The sequence below is a fragment of the Rhinopithecus roxellana genome, chromosome 8 (assembly GCF_007565055.1).
Source record: "Rhinopithecus roxellana isolate Shanxi Qingling chromosome 8, ASM756505v1, whole genome shotgun sequence".
Classification (NCBI taxonomy): domain Eukaryota; kingdom Metazoa; phylum Chordata; class Mammalia; order Primates; family Cercopithecidae; genus Rhinopithecus; species Rhinopithecus roxellana.
Window position 1 is genome coordinate 48,347,020 of NC_044556.1, and position 25,252 is coordinate 48,372,271.

The 25,252-nt window shown below is 42.4% G+C and overlaps 3 pseudogenes across 1 annotated transcript; 2 read left to right on the forward strand and 1 right to left on the reverse strand.

The window, feature by feature from the left end:
- Positions 1-3,347: 3,347 nt before the first annotated feature.
- LOC104678661 lies at positions 3,348-4,421 on the reverse strand (annotated as a pseudogene).
- Positions 4,422-14,596: 10,175 nt separating this feature from the next.
- LOC104678675 lies at positions 14,597-20,486 on the forward strand (annotated as a pseudogene).
- A 2,077-nt stretch (positions 20,487-22,563) lies between these two features.
- Positions 22,564-23,146, forward strand: LOC104678662 (annotated as a pseudogene). The gene has a single exon (XR_750220.2). The product of XR_750220.2 is annotated as a 40S ribosomal protein S14 pseudogene (transcript).
- The last annotated feature ends 2,106 nt before the right edge of the window (positions 23,147-25,252 follow it).

Below are 25,252 nucleotides of genomic sequence, written 5' to 3' on the forward strand. Positions count from 1 at the left end.
ATCATCCTGTTGGAAACCCTTACTAGACCTATGTATTTAGGGAGTTTTGTCAGAAAAAATTTTTAACATGCAGTATTTAAAAGAATATTTACTGTTCCTAAAATGTCATTCAAATGCATGTTAGTGTCTATTGTTTGGGGATGGGAACTAGTTTTGTGAAAAACACCTAATGTTGTATAATAATGCCCCAATGATCTTGCTAGTTAAAAATACAGTATTTTTGGCCATAATTTTCTACTATAGTATTATTCATTGTTGAGTTTTGCTTCTGTTGAAGTTGCCCAAGCCCCTCTCAGAATGTTTTGGATTAGCAGGAGTATTGAAATACATCTTGTTGGGAACAGTCCCCCCAAAATCTGGCCATAAACTGGCCCCAAAACTGGCCATAAACAAAATCTCTGCAGCACTGTGACATGTTCATGATGGCCATGACACCCACACTGGAAGACTGTGGGTTTACCAGAATGAAGGCAAGGAACACCTAGCCCACCCAGGGCAGAAAACTGCTTAAAGGTGTTCTTAAACCACAAACAATAGCATGAGTGATCTGTGCCTTAAGGACATGCTCCTGCTGCAGATAACTAGCCAATCCATCCCTTTATTTTGGCCCATCCCTTTATTTCCCATAAGGAATACTTTTAGTTAATCTATAACCTATAGAAGCAATGCTTATCACTGGCTTGCTGTTAATAAATACGTGGGTAAATCTCTGTTTGAGGCTCTCAGCTCTGAAGACTGTGAGACCCCTGATTTCCCACTTCACACTCTATATTTCTGTATGTGTATCTTTAATTCCCCTAGCACCGCTGGGTTAGGGTCTCCCCAACAGAGCTGGTCTCTACACATCTTTCCTTCAAAAACAAAAACAAAACAAACAAACAAAAAAAATCAAAAACTAAATTGGAACCTGGATCACAGATGAGAGTTCCCTGCTAGCCTGGAGTTAGGTGTATCTTCAGCTGTAGATGGGCAACCTTATGCCAATGTGGATGAAGTTTCCAGGGACTCAGTGTCTGCTCCTCATGGACTTACTTAGCTGACATTAACTGGAGAGCATTTATGACACTCCAAAGGGACCTCAGCCAAAGGTAGATGCAGAGAGCAGGGCAGGACTTTGAACCTGCATAGACCATGAGGTACATTCTCCTTTTATTCACGTGTCTACTTCTACAAGCTCAGTAACAGTCTAAAGCACAACTAAGGTGAATCTTGAGGTCAGAGAAATAAGAGAGCATTTAATGAATTAACTTTGAGAGAAGTGAGTCCAGGGACCAGCTTTATGTCTATACAAGATGATAGACAAGAACGTATCTATAGGATAGTCTTTGCCTCAAACCAGCCCAAGTGAGAGATTTAACTGAAATTGTCAGAAGAAAGACTAAAATCCATAGAGCCACAGAGAATGAAGGCAATCATGAGAGAAATGAGGATAGGAAAGAAAATTATGGGAAATCAGGTTGGTTCATTCATTGTCTCTAAATCTGCTACCATGTAATAAGCACCTGGTGAGATTTCAATAAAGATGAATGCCTTGAACTAACATCTTGAGATTCTCACTTAAATGGTCTGGGGTGTGATTTGAGCATCAGCACCTTTAAAAAACTTCCATGATATTCTAATACACAGCTGAAGATGACAAGGACCACTGGTCTACTCTGACCTCAGGTTTTCAACATGGAGATGACCACATGTGTGGCTACTCCACACAAATGCTGAGCATCCATCAGACATTGACAGGATCTGTATTCACCTCTCAACAGTAGCATTTGTAGAATGTAGAAAAAAATCAAAAAGAAAAACAAGAAAATAGATGGATTAGATCTATAGTCTCTCTACTTAAAGCACACTTGCTTAATTTTGAATACAAGTAAAATAAGAAGTAGTCATTATACTGAAACCCAGTATACAGAAAACAACACCTCGTATTTACACATATTCAAATTTAGTATTTTCTTTTCAATTTTATTTTATTGTACTTTGTTTTATTTTATTTTTTATTTTTTAGGTGAATATCAAAATATTTCCTTTTTATTTCTGCATCAAAAATTTATAATTTTAACAACTTTGATCATTAGCTGGTATAGTAATACAAAAAAAAATGAGGAAAAAGATGTTAGTATTTTTCATTTCCATAAAGTGCAGATTTAATTTTCTATAATTTGCCTTAGTAAACATCATCTTATTTCAGGTCCTCCCCTGCCCTCATTCAAAAAGGGAGGGTGTTTAACTTTTATTTAACAAATATGTAATACCAAGAAAAAAATGAAAGATCCAATAATGTTTTTTGCAAACATGTTTCCAGGTAAGATTTCCAAGGACATCAGTACTGAGTGAAAATAATCCCTTACAATCAACATGAATGAAACACTAACAAGCACGTAATTGAGGCTTCCATGCTGATTTGGCAATTTTAAGGTCTCCAGTTGTGAAAAAGGTACATAAATGAATACAAACAGTTGGCTTGACATGTGGTCAAATTACTTTCACCAAAGTTGTTGGAAGCCTTTCTCTGGTTTTGGCCCCTGTAGGAAGTTAATCTCATATTCCCTTAGCAATAATATAAGGTCACTGTGTCAGTCCTACACACTGTTACATTCAATGGGCTTCTTAGTTTACCACATAAGGACTGGCACCTTTTTCAAAAGAACATTGCTAACAGGGTTAAATGAGTGTTAATGGCTGAACGTTTGCCAAATGCTTACATCTGCGATAGTATAAATATGGATTATTAAAGGTGTCTACTCAAGTATAAAATATATGCAAAACTCTCATAGGCAAAATGTTCAAAAGCCAGGAAAAAACTTTTTTTTGTTTGTTTTTTTAACTTTTACAAGAAAGTGCAACTGCAGGCTCTCTTGAATGATCTTCTAGACAGTTCCACAGAAAACTTAGCAGTTGGGCTCAGAAAGTAGAGTTCCTCAGGAGGAATTAAAGTTCTTCCTAGAATACAAAGCAACGTTTCAGGCAGCTTTCTGAAAGTAAACCATTAGCTTATGACTACACAGTGAGACAAACTGGAACGTGTAATAACGAAGGCTTTCGCATTTGTCATGATGTGCTTTTTTTTTCTTACCCCAGGACCTCTAGCTGTTTTGTAATGTTATATAAAGTAGTTACAGCACTTTGTCCAGCACTGAGAGCAGGCAGGAAACTAATCAGCTAAGAGAGAGTCAGAAGTGTGTTCATGTGTTTCATTGTTTTTCAGGTCAAATCTCAATACCTGCAAATAAATCATTAAAAATATATAACAGTTTCTCTGTTATTTTCAGGACTTTATGTAGTTAATGGATAATCAGAAGTGAAAGAGGGCTTTCTGTCAGTCATCAGTGATACATTCTGTCACACAGTCAGATTTTCAGCATTTGTTCAGCTGCTGCTAGATGATAAAGGAAGTTTTCTGTTGCTGGTGGAAATCGTTTTTGCTTTAGTGCCACCAAATTAAGGACTCTCTTTTCTCCATCCGCTGAAACTTCTGAAAACAGTGCTAGGTTGGTAAAGATTTCTCTTGTTTTTAGAGCAATATCCTGTATCACCTGGCTGTCTGATTTCTCTGAATCTTCTGCAGACTGAACAATTAGCTGACCCATTTCTTTGTGCAGTTTGCCCATTGCCATGGCCTCTTTTGCAAGGGGAGCAATGGTAATCTCACTCTCTGCCAGATTCATAAATACATCATAGAGGTCTGGTCTGTTGCTCACCTCCAAGTCTACAAATCCGGCGATGTAACCTGTACACATCTGCAAGGCTTCCAGCTCATCGGCGTTGAGGTGCAGGTAAGAATGAAGGATGGTCCAGTCCTGTCGGTGTCACACCAGGGCAGGCAGAGTCCTGGTAAACTCCTGGACCACTTCTATTTTGGGGTGATACACCACAATCCTTTTCTTTAGCATCAGTGCTGTGTGTAAGATAATAGTTTCCATTCCAAACTGAGATACAATGTCTTTGATGGAGCCACCCAGGTAGGCCTTTGGGACATCAAAACCCTTACTAAGGAAAGAGCCATTTTCTTCACTCTGGCATATTCTCTTTGTGAGAACTGCAACATAATTCTCCATCATTTTAACTGGGCTCCCATGTTTCAGGTACATTCTACACAATATCCTAGTGGAGGCAGCATACTTCACTGGGTTAAAATCTTTGGTGGTCAGAACAATAGAAAAATGAGTCACCTTTTTCAAAATGGAAGACTCTGGAACTTCAATTGTTGTGATATAAAACTATGTTCTTCTGTACTGACCAAAGACAAAGTGATGGAGAAGTTTGTTTTCATCTGTAAGGCAGCATTTTCTCAGCAGCAGGTTCCTTAATGTGGCTGTCGTGGAAGAATAACACCACACCAACAGAATTTCTCCATTTGTGCCCTTTTGGATCAGCCCGACTCCAAGCATCAGCTGAGTGTCCACCACCTCCGCCGCAGCCATCTTCCACCGCCGCGGCGCGCAGCTCTGGCTGCCGCCTTTAGGACCCGCCTCGCACCCGAGCCTCGCCCCGCCCCGACCGCCGTAGGACCCGCCCCCATAACAGGCCATTTTATTTTAAGACAGAGTCTCAGTCTGTCACCCAGGCCGGAGTGCAGTGGCACAGTCTCGGCTCACTGCAACCTCCATCAAGCAGCTTCAACTATTCTCATGCCTCAGCCTCCTGAATGGCTGGGATTACAGGTGCATGCCACCACACTTAGCTAATTTTTGTATGTTTTAGTAGAGGCACAGTTTTACCATGTTGGCAAGGCTGGTCTCGAACTTCTGGCCTCAAGTGATCCATCCACCTCGGCCTACCAAAGAGCTGGGATTCAGGCATGAGCCATTATGCCCAACCTGCTTTTCAATTTTAAAATAAATTCTGCAGTTTACATTTTCATACACTGATTCCACAGCCCATTAATGGATTCAGCACTGCAATGTAAAAATTCTGCTTTGCTCAATTCTTTTCATTCAGCCAAATCCTCAAAGAGAGCACATAGGTCTCACTTCACTAGAGAGAATATAATAAGTAAAAACTGAAACTCGGCTGGGCATGGTGGCTCATGCCTCTAATTCCAACATTTTAGGAGGCCAAGGAGGGTGGATCACCTGAGGTCAGGAGTTCGAGACCAGCCTGGCCAACATGGTGAAACCCCATCTCTACTAAAAATACAAAAATTAATGAGGTATGATGGCATGCGCCTGTAGTCCCAGCTACTTGAGAGACTGAGGCAAGAGAATTGCTTGAACCTGGAAGGCAGAGGTTGCAGTGAGCTGAGATTGCACCACTACAGTCTGGGTGACAGAGCGAGACTCTGTCTCAAAATAATAATAATAATGATAATAATAAAACCCAGGAAGAGATAATATATGAATACTTTTTTATGCTACCCTTGATGCAGGCATAAAATACTAAAAAGAAATCTTTCCCAATAAACCACTTTGGGAAAAATAGAACAGGGAGAGGAGAATGTAGTAAAACACAAACTAATCCTTTTCACTTTCTACTTCAGAGTTTTGACTATCAGATATTGAGAATATTTCTAGAAATGCATTAAGGTGTAACCAGATGTGTAATCAACTTCCGGGAATTGGGGATAATAAGTTGGGCCATGGTTACAATCACTACCCTTCCTTTGTAATTGAATTTGACTCTTTTTCCTTTTTCTCTGATCATTTTTGGAAGAATACATAATATTTCTTTTGTCTTTTTCTCATTTTTTATTTTAACCAACAAAACAAGCAGCAGTGACGTCATATTTCTTTGTCAAAGCTGGGTCCTAGCCAAGGTGACCCAGCAACCTCCAGTGACTGTCGAGAACTCCAGATTGGAGAATTTACTCTCCCTTCTCTCCAACTTACTGAAGGGGCCTTCGTGCATGGGTTCTAGTTTCAGGGTTGTCAATAGCAAGTCATGTGGCTTTAGTTAAGTCAGCCCCGTGGCATCACTGCTCCTCTGTTGTAAAGGGCAGAACTGGACGTGGATGTGGTCTGAAGTCCTTCCTGTATCTCACACACAGGGTTCTTCCCATGGCCCTGCCCACCCTTCCCTAAGAGACTGGGACATGGAGTTGTAAGGGGGTGGGTTTCTCTTCAAAAGGTCCTTTCCTTCTGCAGCCCTCTGTTTCTGAGCTTTCATGGTTGATGCTGAGAACATCCTCACTGAGAGGTGTGAAAAGCCATCGCTGTGCACCAGACAGAGGGAATCAGGAGGAAAGGAGCTGATGTCACCGGTTGCTGGTTGGGCAGAGCTAGGGTCCCCACATCCTTCATCTCATGCTGACTGGAAGTTCAGGGGCATTTACTTTTCACTTGTGGATGGCACTTGCCTCTTCACCCAGCCTGAGGCTCACCCTTCAGCTCATCCTTCTAGCAGAAACTCAGTTTGACCCTGGACTATCACCACTTAGCAGTCCCTCTAAACTTGGCCATCAGCAGGACCTGACAAAGATGCTCATTTGATTTTTTTCTTCTCTCTCTCCTATAGATACTAAATGCTGCTGTAACAATGAAAAGAAAGAACAGATGTCACACAAAGCATTTTCATTTGATGAAAAAAACCTAAAAGAGCAGAGCAATTGAAAGCTCAACACGACACGGGAGGGATCCGTGGCTGAAGATTGTATTTCAGAACCACTGACTGCTCTTGACAATTGTTAACCCACTAGGCTCCTTTGGTTAGAGAAGCCACAGTCCTTCAGCCTCCACTTAATATCAATACTTAGGAAGACCAAAGCCAGATGGACAAACAGCATTGAGAGGCTTTAGCCCTACCCCTCTCAGCTTCCATCCTGTAGAGAATAGAAGTCAGGAGCTTCTGGCAGGAGACAGCATGTCACACAGGACTCTGCCAGTGCAGAATATGAACAATGCCATGTTCTTGCTAAAAATGCTTAGCTTGAGTTTCATATGAGGTAATCACCAGACAGACAACTGCAGAATGTAGAACACTGAGCAGGACAACTGACCTGTCTCCTTCACACAGTCCATGTCACCACAAATCACACAATAAAAAGGAGAAAGCACATTTTGGGTTCAAAAAAAGTAAAAACATAATGTAGCTACATTTCTTTAGTTATTTTGAACACAAAGTATCTCCCCGTCTTTTTGTTGTTGTCATCGATGATGGTGACATGGACTTGTTCGTAGAGGACAGGTCAGCTGTCTGGCTCAATGTTCTACATTCTGAAGTTGTCCAAAAACGTCCTCATGATTAAATTCAGCCTAGTCGTTTTGCCAGGAACACTGCAGAGTCACTACTGAGAATTTCCTACCTCAGCCCATCTGTAGGCAGAGAAGGTCCAGTTTGCCCATCACCATTATCATGATACTAGGACTGGTCACTTGGTTAAGGAGGAATCTAGGAGACCTGTCCCTTTTAGAGACACTTTACTTTTAATGAAGTAATTGGGAAAGTGGTTTTTAAAACTATAAATGTCCTGTATTCTAATGATCATCCTCTAAATATTTTATCATTCACTAATCATCCCTGCCCGTGTCAATTACTATATTCATATCTCTACACTGGAAATTTTCTATTTCAGTTTTTACTATATCCTTGTTTTTGCTAGTTTCTGTTGCTGAAAAAAAAAAAAACAAAAAACATTTCCTGCCTGGGTTTTAATTTTTGTTCAAAGTTAACTTTAATCTATACAATTAAAATTTTTTGTCTATCACTTTGGACTGGTGGATTTTTTTTATATTCGGTGTTATAATCTTTTATTATGTTGATTGGTTTTGGCAGGTAATTATGTGAATTAATAAAAACATTTTTATTTGCGTGTTTATTTTCTAAACCCTCCCACAATGTAGGCTATGTTTATCATATGTAACAGACTGTAATTACTACATTTCTTTGTTCTAGTTATTTGTATTCTTTGATAGTGTGTGTGTGTGTGTGTGTGTGTGTGTGCCTTTGGCATTTAGGAAGGGTTGTATAGGTCATGCTTAATATTGCACTAAAATGCTTTGATAGTTTTTTCCCCTTTGAACTATACACACTTCTAATATTTGATTTATATATTTTAAATTATAATTTTCAACATCAAATATTTCCATATGACAGTCAATTACATGATTTGTTTTATTTTCTCTATCTTCTTTACCTGCCACTTCTCATAATAGAAGACAGATAGAGGTGAAGATAAGAGAGAGGAGAGAGAAAGAGAGAGAGAGGAGAGAGAGAGAGAGAGACAGAGAGAGAGAGAGAGATTCAGATTGATTTTAAGGAATTGGCTCAGATAATTGTGGATGCTTGGTGAGACCAAATCTGATGAGGTAGACGAGCAGGCTGGAGACTCAGGGGAGAGTTGCAGTTCAAGTCTAAAGGGAATCTGCTGGCAGAATTCCTCCTTGTTAGGGGGAGGTCAGCTTTTATACTACTAAGGCCTTCACCTGACTAGATGAGGCCAACTAACACTATGGAGGGTCATCTGCTTTACTCAAAGTCCGCTGATTTCAGTGTCTCATTTCATCAAAAAGCACCTTCACAGAAACATCAGATTAATATCTGACCAAATATCTGGGCACCATGGGCCAGCCAAATTTATACATACAATTAAGCATCACAACATATAATATTTGAAGTGTAGAAAATCAAAGACCAAAGAACATCTTGAGAGAAGCTAGAGAAAGAAAACACCTTACCTTAGGGAACAAGGATGAGTATTACATTAGACTTATCTTCAGAAACCATGCAAGCAAGAACAGCATGCAGCTGATATATTTAGTGTTGGAGGAAAAAGAACCCTGTTAACCTAGAATTGTGTAGAATTACCATTCAAATGTGAAGGAGAAATAACGACATCCTTGACAAAAATGGAAGGAATTTGTCACCAGTAATTTTGTCTTCCATGAAAGGTTAAAAGAAGTTCTTCAAAAAGAAAAAAAAAAAAAAAAAAAAAACACAAGGGTTAGAGACATACCTGCACTAAGGAAGGAAGTTAGAGAAGGAATAAGTGAAGATAAAATAAAATATTTTATTATGTTTATTCTTAATTCATATAACCATCCATCAAAATAAGAAAAACAGCAATAATAGATTGGATGATTATACATTATGAATACATCAAATGAATGATAGCAATATTTTAAAGGGTGGTAAGAAGGAATTAGGAATTTTGTTTTTAAGGTACCCGCATGACCCATGAAGCATCATAGCATGACTTTAAGTTGATTTAGATTACTTGTAAGTATATATGGCAAGCAATAGGGTGAAAACAAAAACATCATTTTTCTTTTAAGAAATAGAATTCGTATTGTAAGAGAGAAGAAAAATGGGATCATATAACATGTTCAATTATAGCCAGAGAAGGTAGAAAAAGAGTAAAAGACACAAAAGGAAACAATGAAGAAAGTAAAAAAATAGAAAGTAAAAAAAAACAAAGTTACACTTATGGTGCATATTAATCCAATGATATCAATAGTCACTTTAAATGTGAATAGTCCAAGTACACCAATTAAAAGACAGAGACTGGCAGAATGGAAAATGAGGTCCAACTATATGTTGTCTACAACGAACCTACTTTAAACAAGAAGACACAGAGCTATTAGAAGTGAAGAGATGGAGAAAGATATATCATACTCATCGTAACCAAAAGAAAATTGGAGCAGAGGCTGGGTGCCGATGCTCACACTTGTAATCCCAGCACTTTGTGAGGCCGAAGCAGGTGGATAACTTGAGGTCAGGAGTTCAAGACCAGCCTGGCCAACATGGTGAAATCCCATCTCTACTAAAAACACAAAATTAGCCAGCCGTGGTGGCACATGCCTTTAATCCCAGCTACTTGGTAGGCTGAGGCAGGAGCATCGCTTGAACTTGGCAGATGGATGTTGCAGTGAGCCGAGATTGCAGCATTGTACTACAGCCTGGGCAACAAGAGTGAAACGCAGAGAAAGAAAAGAAGAAAAGAGCAAAAGAGAGAAAGAGAAGGAAAGAAGAAAGAGAAAGAAGGAAAGAAAGAAAGAAAAAGAAAGAAAAAAAAAGATAAGAAAGAAAGAAACAAAGAAAGAAAGAAAGAGAAAGAAAAAGGGAAGAAAGGAAGAAAGAAAGAAAACTAGGGTGGCTACATTAATTTGAGACAGAGCTGACTTCAGAGGAAGGAAAATCATGGGGATAAAGAGAGTCCATTACATAATGAGAAAGAGGTCACTTCTCCAAGAAGATATGACAATCCTTAATTGATATGCGCCTAACAACAGAGCATCTACATATGAGGGGCAAAAGCTGATAGAACTTCAAGGACAAATAGACAGATTCACTATTACAGCGGGAGACTTCAGCATCAGTAATTGACAGATCCAGCAGGCAGGAAATCAATAAAGATATAGTGAAACTGGACACCACTACCAGTCACCTGGATCCAACTGACTTTTTTTTTTTTTTGAGACGGAGTCTCGCTCTGTCACCCAGGCTGGAGTGCAGTGGCCGGATCTTAGCTAACTGCAAGCTCCACCTCCTGGGTTCATGCCATTCTCCTGCCTCAGCCTCCTGAGTAGCTGGGACTACAGGTGCCCACCACCTCGCCCGGCTAGTTTTTTGTAATTTTTAGTAGAGACGGGGTTTCACCGTGTTAGCCAGGATGGTCTCAATCTCCTGATCTCGTGATCCGCCCGTCTCGGCCTCCCAAAGTGCTGGGATTACAGGCTTGAGCCACCGTGCCCCGCCCCAATTGACTTTTTAGATTACTTCATCCATGAAGAGCAGAATACATATTCTTTTTAGGGTCACATGGAATGTTCACCAAGATCCACCACATTCTGACCCATAAAACACACTTCTTCACATTTAATGGGATAGAAATCGTACTAAATATGTCCTTCATTCAAATTATGGAACTGAAGTAGAAATCAATAACAGATAGCTGGAAAACTCCGAAATTGGAGATCAGACCACACACTTTAACAACATATGGGTCAAGAAAAAGTCTCAGGGAAAATTACATATTTTGAGCTAAATGAAAACAAACATACAACTTACAAAAAATTTCTGGGTGCAGGAAAATTGGTGCTTAGAAAGAAATTCATAGTATTAAATGCATATTGTAGCAAAGAGAAAAGATCAATAATCTGAACTTATACTTTATGAAACTCAAAAAACAAGAACAAATTAAATCCAAAGTGAGCAGAACCCAAGAAACAATAAAAATTAGAAGAGAAATCAAGGAAATTGAAAACCAGAAATCAATAGAGAAAAATCAACAAACCAAAACGTAGTTTTTAAATTAATCAATAAAATTGAGAAACATCTAGCTGGTGAACCAAAAACAATGAGAGAATATAAAAATTACAAATAACAAAAAGAAAAGAAGGTCCTCACTACTGATCTCATGGATATTAAAAGGATAACAGATGAAGATTATCAACAATTCTCTGCTCACAAATTTGATAACCTGATGAATTGGACCAAGTCCTTGAAAGACACAGTCCACCAAAACTCGCACAAGGAGAAATAGATAACCTAAATAGATCTCTATCTGTTAATGAAACTGAAGCAACAATTAACAACCTTCCAGAACAAAGCACCAGGTCTAGATGGTTTCACCACCAAATATTTAATGAATAAATGATACCAATTATCTCTAGAAAATGGAAGCCGAGGGAACACGGCTTATCTCTGGTCTAGGAGGCACTTTATTCTAGTAGCAAAACAAGACAGACGGTTCTGAACCAGGATATTGAACTAGCCTGCACTGCTGAGCAGCTCCTGAAACTCAGCCCTGGAAGAACCGGAGAAGCAAGAAGGAAACACGGCTCACGGGACCTGTGAAAAATGGGAAACCTCCCTTAGAGACCAAGGCGGTTTTGAACCGGTGTGTGTGGAAGGTTGATGTTCACAGGTAGGTAAGAGAGAATGACATAGAGAAAAGTGTTTTCGGTTCTGCTCTTGTTTCTGACTCCACTGCTATGGCCGACTGAGGCTCTTACCCCTTCACAAAAGAGATTTGTCAGCGGCTTTTTTTTTTTTTTTTTTTTGAGACGGAGTCTCGCTCTCTGGCCAGGCTGGAGTGCAGTGGTGCAATCTCGGCTCACTGCAACCTCCACCTCCCGGGTTCCAGCGATTCTTCTGCCTCAGCCTCCCGAGTAGCTGGGACTACAGGCGCCCGTCACCACGCCCGGCTAATTTTTTGTATTTTTAGTGGAGACAGGGTTTCAGCATGTTGGCCAGGATGGTCTGGGTCTCCTGACCTTGTGATCCCCGCCTCAGCCTCCCAAAGTGCTGGGATTACAGGCGTGAGCCACCGTGCCCGGCTTTTAATCCGCCAGTGTGGCAGCTGCGATGTGATACCTGGACCCATATAAGCTTCCCTGAGGAAAAGAGTAGATGAAACCAGTGGAGGACAAACGAGATGATCCCGGGGCTTTTCTTTTCCAGGTTTCCTCTGCAAACCTCCAGAGGTAATAATGACTGTCATGGCCTCCCCCAGCACGCTGCTTAAAGAGATGCATTAAATTAAAAAGAATCCCCTAGACAGATTTGCTTGGTGGTGTATAAAACAAACAGGGGTGATCTTAATGAGTTTTGGGGACGTACTGCTCTCCACTTGGGGCCCATCCTTCATTTTGTCGAGACCAACAAAGACTGGGGCCTTCCTCGACAGGAAGGTCCGAGGACCCTCTCCGCAGCCCCCTCATCTGCATGCAGGTTCCTCCCCACAGGCCTCACCTGTCCCTGGGCCCCCGTCCCCCCTCCCCACTTCCCTACTGCATATGTCCGACCCCACAACTTCTCTCCTGGAAGCTCAAGGAATCCTGGAGACTCAAGGAATGTCATTTCTTGAGCCGCACTCCACCGCGAGACGTGGTCTGACAAGGTCCAGTCTGTGAAATCAGTGTCCAGGTGACTCTTTGTATTTCAGGGATCCGCCCGAAGAGACAATAAAAGTCCCGCCGGTTTTAGGACCAAATATGCAAAAACGCAGAGACCAACCAGACACACTGGTTACTTCAAAGACACTCTCTGGGAAGTCCCTGCTCAGAGAAATTCCACTCCGGAAGGAACGCGAAAGCTATATAGTAATTACCTTTTCCTTCTCTTCATTATCGCGGCTGTGATCTACCTGAGGAATAGACAGTTATGGTAAATAAACGTAAAAACCACACTATGCAGAAACCGCAAGCTCCATTCACGGGAATCGAACCGTGGTCTCCCGCGTGGGAGGCAAGAATCTACCCACTGAACCACCGATTCATATAAATAGAATCACACGGGAGTATCAGACAGGTACATTGAAATAAATTTGTTTTAGATGTTCAAAGAGATATTTTATAGGCATCTTTTGCTAAACATAGTGTTTGGAGGGATTCACCCATGTTACTGTGTTTTTTCATACTTTGCCTGGATTTTTGTTGCTGTTTGCTTGTTTTTGCTTCCTGTGCATGAGGTCGTTTTATGACTATATAACAGTAGATATTAAATTTTTCTGTTGATGAGGACTTGTATTGTACCCAGTTTTTCCTTAGTGTAAAAATAAGGTTGTTATGAGCATTTCTTGTAGAAGACTTATTGGATGTATGTGTTCATTTCTCATGGGTAATGAATGAAAGAAATTTGCTTCCTTATAGGGTAGCCTTAACTCTGTAAGAAACTGCCAAATATTAGAAAAGGTGTTGTGCTAAATTGCAGTCCAACCAACATCACACAGCAATATCATACACACTCTGAATGAGGAAGAAGGAGAGGCAATGACTTTCAAAATCAGGTTTTCTATGTTTCCCTTCATTTTCTCACAAATCTTTAATGCATTTTTGAGGTGGCTATGGGGACACCAAGTGTCATCATCGCCGTATTCAAGTCTTGCCACAGAGCCATGGAGAGATACCCCAGGGAAGCCCAGCCAAGTGTCAGGCTTATAAACACCAGGCAGGAATAGATGCCTATGAAATGAGAAGGGTGAGATGATCCCTCCCTCTCCTGCCATGTCTGTGCATCTCTTTGCAGTTGCCTTGTCACTAAAAACAATTACTCCCACTTATTTTCTCAAAGATAAAGCCAGACATTAGTTAAAGCAGATAAAACAGATTTTATTCAGTAACTACTGACAGTAGAGGAAAGGTTGGAGCTTGGTTCCCATTTATGCAGAGGTGATGGCATTACAGGGGGAGAGGGAGGAGAGGGAGAGGGCAGGAGGAAGGGTACCTGTAAAACATTACAAAAGGTTGCTCAGTGTAAACTTCTGCCTCATCAGGCCAGCTGTGTCTGCTAGCTGGCAATGTTAGAAGATAGGATTCTAACTTCCCACAGAGACTGGAAGACAGAGGTTCAGTCCTTTTTGAGGACTACAGTTCAAAGGAATGGCTTTCAGATCCTAGAGAAAGACACACTGGAGTCCCTAGGAGATACACACACGTCTCAAAGGGATGGAGGAAGGATTCCCTTCTTGCTAAGTGTTACAAGAAAGGGAGATCCTCGACCTACCATCATCAGCAGGTATTGGCTAGAACTAATAGCCATTCTCCTGGCAGCCTTGAGCTTTCTGGGGTAGGCATTTTAATGGAAGCCTAGGGCCATCCTTGGGATAAAGCCTTATGTTCCTAGATGCCATGATAGAGTCTGGTCATCTCTTAGCCCAGAGGTTTAAACTGAGTCATTGTGTGCTGAGTTTGGTTGTTCTCACTTTCCATCCCCCCATTCGATGGCCTGGATTTTACTGGACTCTGTTAGATGGATAAAGCCACTTTCAGTGGTTTTCAGGCAGCTCAGACATAGTCATGGAGACCTGAATGAAAATGAGAAAACCCATGAGATTGAGAGTGGGCCTCACAATAGGTATCCATTATCCATATTCAAGGAGATGGACACAAATATTTCTAGGCTTTGTCAAAATGGAAAGTGGCTTACAGAGTCAGGATGAAATTCAAACTTATATTAGCAAAGTAAAGAGCTTATTGATATATTTTAAAATGAAAGCCATGACAAAATGACAATCCATAAGTGGCAATGGTAGGTAGGGATTTGGGAGAGACTCCATAATGTCAAAACTAACCTCATTTTGTGGGGAAAAGAAAGAGAGATCAGACTGTTACTGTGTCTATATAAAAAGAAGTAGACATAAGAGACTCCATTTTGCTCTGTATTTGAGATGCTGTTAATCTGTGACCCTACCCCCAATCTTGTCCTTGCAAGAGACATGTGCTGTGGTGGCTCAAGGTTTAAGGGATTTGCGGCTGTGCAGGGTGTGCTTTGTTAAACAAGTGCCTGAAGGCAGTATGCTTGTGAAAAGTCATCACCATTCTCTTAATCTCAAGTACTCAGGGACACGTACACTGCCAAAGGTCGCAGGGACCTCTGCCTAGGAAAGCTAGGTATTGTCCAAGGTTTCTCCCTATGTGATAGTCTGAAATATGGCCTCGTGGGAAGGGAAAGACTTGATCGTCCCCCAGCCTGACACCCATGAAGGGTCTGTGCTGAGGAGGACTAGTGTAAGAGGAAAGAAGGCCTCTTGGCAGTTGAGATAGAGAAAAGCATCTGTCTCCTGCCCATGCCTGGGCAATGGAACATCTCGGTGTAAAACCCGATTGTATGCTCGGTTTACTGAGAAAGGAGAAAATCACCTTAGGGCGAAAGGTGGGACTTGCTAATGGCAATGCTGCTCTTTATGCACTAAAAAGGTTTATGGAGATGTTTGCATATGCATATCAAGGCACAGCACTTTTCCTTAAACTTATGTCACAGAGATCTTTATTCACATGTCTTACTGCTGACCTTCTCCCTACGATGATCCTGTTATGCTGCCACTTCCCTTTTTCTAAGATGGTAAAGATAATGATCAATAAATACTGAAGGAACTCAGAGACCGGTGCCGGCGTGGGTCCTCTGTATGCTGAGCGCCGGTCCCCTGGGCCCACGTTTTCTTTCTCTATACTTTGTCTCTGTGTCTCATTTCTTCTCTCAAGTCTCTCGTTCCACCTAAGGAGAAACGCCTACAGGTGTGGAGGTGCAGGTCACCCCTTCACATTTTAAGTGAAACTTCTACATGTTGCTACAGTAAGGGAAAGGAAGCCAACATTATGCTGGAATATATTAATTATCATGGGATAAACAGGCAGGACATGATGCTACATTTATTAGTCACTTCTATTGATAATATTTGTGAAGGTTAATTTTTGTGTCAATTTGACTGGGCCATGAGGTGCCCAGATATTTGGTTCAACATTTTTTCTCAATGTGTCTCTGAGGATGTTTCTGGATGAGATTGACATTTGAATTGGTAAACTGAGTAAAGCAGATTGCTCTCCCCAGTGTGAGTGGGCCTCATCCAACCCACAGAAGGCTTGAATAGAATGAAAGGCTAGAAAGAAGTCTTTCTGCTTCATTGTCTTTGAGCTGGGACATCAGTCTTCTGCTTTATGGACTTGATCGTGAACTATATTTGACTCTCCTGGGTCTACTCAGGAGTAGACCTTGGACTTCTCTGCTTTCATAATCATATGAGCCAATGCAAATCAATCTCTCTCTCTTTCTCTCTCTCTCTCTCTCTCTCTCTGTGTGTGTGTGTGTGTGTGTGTGTGTGTGTGTGTGTGTGTGTGTGTGTGTATCCTGCTCATTTTCTTTCTCTGGAGAACTCAGACTAATGTAGTAATATATGCCACTTGCCAGTCTTTGTCTCTATGCTTTTAAAAGGTATAAAATAAATAAATAAAACAAAACCCTGGAGGGTTCTCAAAGAAGAACAGCAAAGGAAATGAATTCTGGCAGATTTTGCACTGAGGACATTCATGTGTGAGGAAAACATGAAAACCACGATGGTAGGGAAAGCAAATGCTGTTGAGAATGTCTCAAAAACACATTACACGCCAATAGGTAGGGTTGACCTTCAGGTTAGAAACATTTTCCTTTAAGTGCACTTTTTGTGCAACTTAAGATGAATCTAGGACTTTCATGATGGATGTATCTGTGTGTGTGTGTGTGTATACATATGTACATATACATATATATAGTGTGTGTGTATGTATGTGTGTATATATATAATATATATAGAGAGAGAGAGAAAGAGAAAGAGAGAGAGTGTGTGTGTCTTGCTATCTTCTCCAGCCTGGTCTCCAGAGCTGGACCTCAATCGATCCTCCCCCAACCCCCTCCCAAAGTGCTCAGATTAGAGGTGTGAGTCATCTCCCCAGCCCATTTTCATATTTTTAATTTAGTTCAACCATTGTGTAAGACAGTGTGGCGATTCATCAAGGATCTAGAACCAGAAACTACCATTTGACCCAGCAATCCCATTACTGGATATATACTCAAAGGATTATAAATCATTCTACTATAAAGACACATACATACGTATGTTTATTGCAGCACTATTCACAGTAGCAAAGGCTTGGAACAAACCCACATGCCCATCGATGGTAGACTGGATAAAGAAAACATGTCACTCATACACCATGGAATACTATGCAGCCATAAAAAAGAGTTCATGTCCTTTGCAGGGACATGGATGAAACTGGAAACCATCATTCTCAGCAAATTAACACAGGAACAGAAAACCAAACACCACATATTCTCAATCATAAATGGGAGTTGAAAATGAGAACACATGGAAACAGGGAGGGGAACACCACACACCAGGACCTCTCAGGGCTAGAGGGCAAGGAGAAGGATAGCATTAGGAGAAATACCTAATGTAGACGATGGGTTGATGGGTGCAGCAAACCACCGTGGCACATGTATACCTATGTAACAAACCTGAACGTTCTACACATGTATCCCAGAACTTAAAGTATAATATAATTTTTTTAAAAAAAATTAAATACACATTTCAAAAATTATATAACAAGTACAGGAAATCTCCTTTATACCAGTTTTACAGAAACAGAAAAGATGATATATCAATGACAAGGCATCAAAGGGCAATATCCTAAAGTAGTGAGAGGAAAAATACTTATTCTGGAATTCTATCCCACAATGAAAAATCTTTCAAAAATGTGACTGGAATAAGGACCCTCAAAGATATACAAAAAATGAGGCCAAGCGCGGTGACTCATGCCTGTAATCTCAGCACTTTGGGAAGCTGAGGCAGGTGGATCACTTGAGGACAGGGAGTTGGAGACCAGCCTGGCCAACATGGCAAAACTCTGTCTCTACTAAAAATACAAAAATTAGCCAGGCGTGATGGCACATGCCTGTGATCCCAGCTACTCAGGAGACTGAGGCATGAGAATCACTTGTACCCAGGAGATGGAGGTTGGAGTGAGCCCGAGATCATGCCACCGTACTCCAACCTGGGTAACAGAGCGAGACTCCATCTCAACAAAATACAAATAAAAATAAAGACATACAAATAAATGAAAGCATTGACCAACCCACACTACAAGAAATGTTAAAGGAGTCCTCCAGACCTAAGGATGAGGATACCAGACAGAAATCTGAACCTACACAAAGAAATGGAGATGACTAAAAATCGCTATGTACAGTACTCAGATGTTGGGGTTTATAACATGTCTAAAATCAAATGACATGACAACACTAGCATAAAGGCCAGAAGAGGAAGTATAATGTCACTCGATGGCAGACTGATAAAGATGTATTCTAGGAACCCTAAAGCCATCACTGACTTAACAAAAGAAAGAATTACAGCTAATAAGCCAAAAAAGGAAGAAAATGGAATGATACAAAAAAACATGTAATCACTATGCTGGAGCAACTGCTCTCCATGCCTCTACCCTATGGAAATACACCAGTGGCCAATGAGAAATGTACAAGAATGATGACTGCAGCATTGTTTGTAATCATAAAGTAATAGAACCAACGTAATTTCTTTTTTTTTTTTTTTTTTTTTTTGAGACGGAGTCTCGCTCTGTCGCCCGGGCTGGAGTGCAGTGGCTGGTTCTCAGCTCACTGCAAGCTCCGCCTCCCGGGTTTATGCCATTCTCCTGCCTCAGCCTCCGAGTAGCTGGGACTACAGGCGCCCGCCACCTCGCCCGGCTAGTTTTTTGTATTTTTTAGTAGAGACGAGGTTTCACCGTGTTAGCCAGGATGGTCTCGATCTCCTGACCTCGTGATCCGCCCGTCTCGGCCTCCCAAAGTGCTGGGATTACAGGCTTGAGCCACGGCGCCGGGCCACCAACGTAATTTCAAAGATACATGAAAAGGGTTTTATTTATTTAACAACCACAAACAATTGAACAAACAAACAATGGAAGCAAGTCCTTCTGTTAAAAGGAACACAGAGGGTTATGACGATGCTACTCCTCCAAGGATTTCAGGGGTCCCAGACGCCTAGTTTTCTGTCTCGTTCTTCTAGAAGATCTTATTCTTGGGTAGGTACACGCGTTTGGGGCTCTTTCAGGTTCATCTCCATTTTCCCCTCAATTCCTCCGCATTCTGCCACAATAAAAAAACAATTCTCACCTCCAGAAGATCCCGCCTGTGCCTCCGCACGAGCCTTTCAGGAGATCTGCATGTCTGGTCCACTGCTCCCCAGCTTCTTTCCCTGCTTTTGCTTTTCCCTTCCCCAGCTATCGCCCTCCCGCCCCACCACCTACCACCGCCCGACCACCGCCCAGCTGAGCCTTCCCCGGTTCCACCGGGCAGAAGGTACACTGGAGGCCCTGCCCGTTGCCCGCCCCGGGGGATGCCGAGAAATCAACCTGAATAAACGCCTTGTGCAAAGAACTTCCTAATGGAAAAATCTCTTATGATTTCCATTCTCAAGGCTCTTCAAAGGACTAAAAGATAAAGGCGACGATGGATTCATTCAACAAGTCCTAATCGTGTGCCCTGGTGAGTGCCAGACCCTGCTCCACGCAAGGGGATCCACGAGCCACCCTCACCACCATCCCTGCCCTGGTGGAGCCCCCGTGAGGGACACAGGATCCACAGATGGCAGTGGCAGCTCCGCAGCGGCCCAGAGAGCGAATGGGCCGGATGGGCACAGGCTCCCTCACTGGGTGAAGGTGGCGCAAAGAACCGGAAGAGCCATCCAGGTAGCCCACTGGGCGTTCAGCTTCCCTTGGGCCCCCTGGTGGCTCTGGCCCGGACCGCGGACCAGGGCGTTTCCGGGGGCTTCTGAAGCGGGCGAGGGGCAGGGCAGGCGAAGGCCATTCGGCTGTCCTTCTGGCTCCAGAATCTCCCAACGCGCAGGTGTCCAAAGTGACCAGCGCAACTCACTGCTCTAATCTCTCCGGTTTTCCAAGGCGTTGGTCAGTAGTCCTGCCAGGCGGGCCCTGAGGCTGGAAGGGATGGGGGAGTATGGTGAGTTCGCCCTGCCTATAGCGCCCAGTGGATTCACTAGTACCTGTCTCTGCGGCGCAATCTGTTAGCGCGTTCCGCTATTAACCGAACAGTGGGTAGTTCAAGCCCCCCAGGGACGCCTGCTCTAGCTTTTAAAGAGCTCATATATTATCATCACTAGAGAATCTCCCCCTATTCTTCCCATAGTCCTAAGTCCGAAAGGTTGGTTCCAGGCCAGCCAGGGATATGCCCATTTCAGGAAGGGTTTTCTCTTCTCAGGATTCTAGTCACAGTTAACAGGGATTCCTGTGAAGGGCCACCTCACTCAGAGATACAATTCTGACAGAGCATCTCCTGAAATGCCAGGTTGTCTTGTGCCTGTGTGCAAGAATCAGAGACCAAACGAGTCACTTCTGGTGCGATAAAATCCTCATGCTGCCCCTTATAAGCTTGGATGGGTTGTAGATGAACCTCATTCTTTTCATTTTTAATAGGAGGCCTAGAGAGGTGTCCTATCCCCAGGATGGGCCTGAATTTAGTGATTGCTCTATCAATAATGTGACCAGTGGAATCATTCATCATCATAATAATCCTCTCCATCATTTTTGAAAACAGTATTTTTCCCTCAGTTTGTGCATGATTTACTTAACCCTTTTCAAAATATGTTTGAAATGAGGTTGGCTTCATGATTTTAGGATTACAAAGAATCCAGCTCGTCTTCTCAGGCTCAAGCGATCCTCCCATCTCTCAGCCTTCCCAGTAGCTGGGACTACAGGTGCGGGCCATCATGCGCTGATAAATTTTGTATGTTCTGTAGACAGTGGGTTTCACCATGTCGCACAGGCTGGTCTCCAAACTCCTGGGTTCCAGTAGCTCCGAGGACTCCCACAGTGCTAGGATTTACAGGCATGAGCCACTGCAATGGGCCTTATATAATGCCTCTAACTTCAGCAAATTGAGCAAATTTATCTTCTGTGGGAAAGGCACCAAATCATATTCCAATTTATTTCTCAACACTAATACTGTCCCTTTCTTCATTTACTTGCTGGCACAACAAACTTTGTCCACACGCCCCCCCAACTTTATTTTAGACTAGGTCTCACTCTGTCACCCAGGATGGTGTGATCTCAGCTTGCTGCAACCTCCACCCCCTGGGCTCTAGTGATCCTCCCACCTCAGCCTCCAGAGTAACTTTTTATTTTCTTTTTCTTTTTCTTTTTTTTTTTTTTTTTTTAGAGATAGGGTCTTGCTATGTTGCCAAGGTTGGTCTTCAACCCCTGGGCTCAAGCGATCCATCTGCCTCAGCCTCCCAAAGTGCTGGGATTTCAGGCATGAGCCACGGTGCTGGCCATGTGCCCATGACATTCTAATAAGGGGACAAGTGCCTTCCTGGCTTAACTAAGGGGACAATACAACAGAAGGACATGGTGGACATTACACACAGATATTCTGTTGCATAGGATGGACAGCTAAACTTCTAAGACATTTTGTGTTTATTTTATTTTATTTTATTTTATTTTTTGAGACAAGGTCTTCCTCTGTTGCCAAGGCTGCAGTGCAGTGGCATGATCATAGTTCACTGTAGCCTCAAACTCCTGGGCTCAAGTGATCCTCCTGCCTCAGCCTTCCAAGTAGCTGCGACTACAAGTATGCACCATCATAGCTGGGTATTAAAAATAATAATAATTCTGTAGAGACGTGTTCTAACTATGTTGTCCGGCTGGTCTCCAACTCCTGAGCTCAAGTGATCCTCCTATCTCAGTATCCTGAAGTTCTGTGCTGAGATTACCAGCATGAGCCACCATGGTCTGCCCTGTTTCTTTTTAAAATGTGTTTATTTCAAGACAGGGCCTCACTCTGTCACCCAGGCTGGAGTGCAGTGGCAAGATGACAACTCACTGTAGCCTCAGCCTTCCTGGGCTTAGGTGATCCTCCCACCTCAGTCTCCTGAGTAGCTAGGACTACCAGCATACACCAACATGCCTGGCTAATTTTTGTATTTTTTTGTAGAGATGGTGTTTCGTCACATTGACCAGGCTGCTCTCCAACTGAGCTCAAGCAATACTCCTGCCTCAGCCTCCTAAAGTGCTGGTATTACAATCATGAGTCACTGTGTCCGGCTTGTCATTGTTTCCTGTGGTGACCAAGTCACATGGGTCCAGAGAAGACAGGTCACAGTGACCTCTTTGATAGCTTTCTGCCAAGTCGCTTATCCAAAGAAAGCAAAATCACAATGGTCCCAGGCATTTTTTTTTCTCCTCCTCTTTCCTCTTTTCTTTATAAATCTTGATTTTACTTTTATTCGCTGAAAACAATCTAATGCCAGTTCTCCCTTCTATAGTAATGGAGAATGAGCATGTAGATAAGTGTCTCTATATGATTCCTTGACAGATTTCTTTCAGAGGCTATGTCTATAAAAATTAGCCCATCTGCTTTCCGGTCTAGAGTCTGGAGACGACATGCAGGTCAGAGGCCCGAGCGCGACAATCGAAATGGCACCTCGAAAGGGGAAGGAAAAGAAGGAAGAACAAGTCATCAGCCTCGGACCTCAGGTGGCTGAAGGAGAGAATGTATTTGGTGTCTGCCATATCTTTGCATCCTTCAATGACACTTTTGTCCATGTCACTGACCTTTCTGGCAAAGAAACCATCTGCCATGTGACTGGTGGGATGAAGGTGAAGGCAGACCGAGATGAATCCTCGCCATATGCTGCTATGTTGGCTGCCCAGGATGTGGCCCAGAGGTGCAAGGAGCTGGGGATCACCGCCCTACACATCAAACTCCGGGCCACAGGATGAAATAGGACCAAGACCCCTGGACCTGGGGCCCAGTCGGCCCTCAGAGCCCTTGCCCGCTCGGGTATGAAGATCGGGCGGATTGAGGACGTCACCCCCATCCCCTCTGACAGCACTCGCAGGAAGGGGGGTCGCCGTGGTCGCCGTCTGTGAACAAGACTCCTCAAAATATTTTCTGTTAATAAATTGCCTTCATGTAAAAAAAAAAAAAAAAAAAAAAATTAGCCCATCTGAGACCCATCATTGGACCCAACAGAATCCTGCACCTAACAGGCCCCTGGTGCAGACCTGGATCCTTGGAGCTATTGGATCTTGTTTCCTCAGTTCTTCTGTTTTCATGAGCAGAAACTGAGCTCTTTTGCTTTTAAATACTAAGTATGATCATTGGACAAGTCCTTTCTCTCTCTCTCTCTCGTTTGCATCGTTGTTTTCTTCCATCAATGGCATCAGTGTAGGTTTCTGGTAAATGAATTTCTCAGGACAATCTCTGTTGGGTGGTGTTTGGCAAGAATCCAGTCCCTGTTTGGCAAAACCTGACAGTTAATTTAGTCTGTGAGTCTTTTTTGATTGTTTATTCATTGTCCTGAGGATAATGGTATTTCCTGATATTTGAGACTGCAGCAAATGGGAAGTTGCTCACATCTCATCTTTCCAATGTTTGGTAAAAATTTTATGGGCCCAATAGCTGTCAATATCTGTAAGAGTGGCATCTCTATTATAAAGATGATCTTACTACTCAGTGCCCCTCACTCCCAACTGAATTTCATTCCATAGGAGCTCTTGGCCTTAACAAATTACTAACCCTGAAGGAGATTTTAATATGGGAAGAAAACTGAATCTGCAGCATGTAAGGAGCAGTTTTCTTTGATTTGTATATTCGGGTTTCTAACCAGCTGAAAAATTCAAGTATATGCCCTTTAAGGATTAAGTTTAAATTACACCACAGAAAGGAGGAAAAAGAGAGACATGATCACAAGTAAGCAACTGAATCAGCAATTTGAGCACTTCTCACAACTATACAAATCAAATTTAACAACCTCTAGAACAGTAAGGAAGTTCAGCCCTTAATGAAAATGAATGAAAATAAATTATTCACCAGACTCAAAAGGGTATCACAGAGTTACTCAGATTTTCAGCAGTGGGGGTTTTCCAAGGATCTAATGAAGTTCATTTTTCAGTTTGTTTCCCTCACTGATAAGCATCGTTAATAGACACCATTGCCTCTGGTTTCACCTTAAATGATGTTACATAACCAAATTATTTGCTTTCAAATGCCCGCTTGTTTGGTGGAAGGAATTTTTCTAATGTATAAATATATTTTCTTGTGAAACCAATTGGCATACTCTTTCAGTGGAGTGAATAGATAAATTAAGCCTCTAAAACTTTAAAGAAATTACTGCCTGATTATCTTAAGCACAGTAATAATTATGTATATAAAATTAAAATAAGAAAATTAGGCCGGGTGCGGTGGCTCAAGCCTGTAATCTCAGCACTTTGGGAGGCCGAGACGAGTGGATCACCAGGTCAGGAGATCGAGACCATCCTGGCTAACACGGTGAAACCCTGTCTCTACTAAAAAGTACAAAAAACTAGCTGGGCGAGGTGGCGGCGCCTGTAGTCCCAGCTACTCCAGAGGCTGAGGCAGGAGAATGGCGTGAACCCGGGAGGCGGAGCTTGCAGTGAGCCGAGATCATGCCACTGCACTCCAGCCTGGGCGACAGAGTGAGACTCCGACTCAAAAAAAAAAAAAAAAAAAAAAAGAAAGAAAAAAGAAAATTAAGCGGGGTGTGGTGGCTCACACCTGTATTCTCAGCACTTTAGGCAGCTAAGGCGGGAAAACCAATTGAGGCCTGGAGTTCCATACCAGCCTGAGCAACATAGTGAGACTCCCGTCTCTACAAATTTTTAAAATTAGGTAATTAGGCCAAGCACAGTGGCTCACGCCTGTAATCCCAGCACTTTGGATCACCTAAGGTCAGGGATTCAAAACCAGCCCGGCCAACATGGTGAATCTCCGTCTCTACTAAAAATACAAAATTAGCTGGGTCTGGTGGTGCATGCCTGTAATCCCAGCTACTTGGGAGGCTGAGGCATGAGAATCACTTGAAGCTGGGAGGTGGAGGTTGCAGTGAGCCAAGATCGCATCAATGCACTTTAGCCTGGGCAACAAGAGTGAAATTCAGGCTTAATAATAATGATGATAATAATAATGCAGGGATGTAAAGGTTCCTTTCCAAAACTAACCCCTGAGGAGCTAAGGGATATGTGCACACAAGGGATATGTGCACACAGAACATGTTCTGTTCAGGTGACCTGACCAAGGAGAA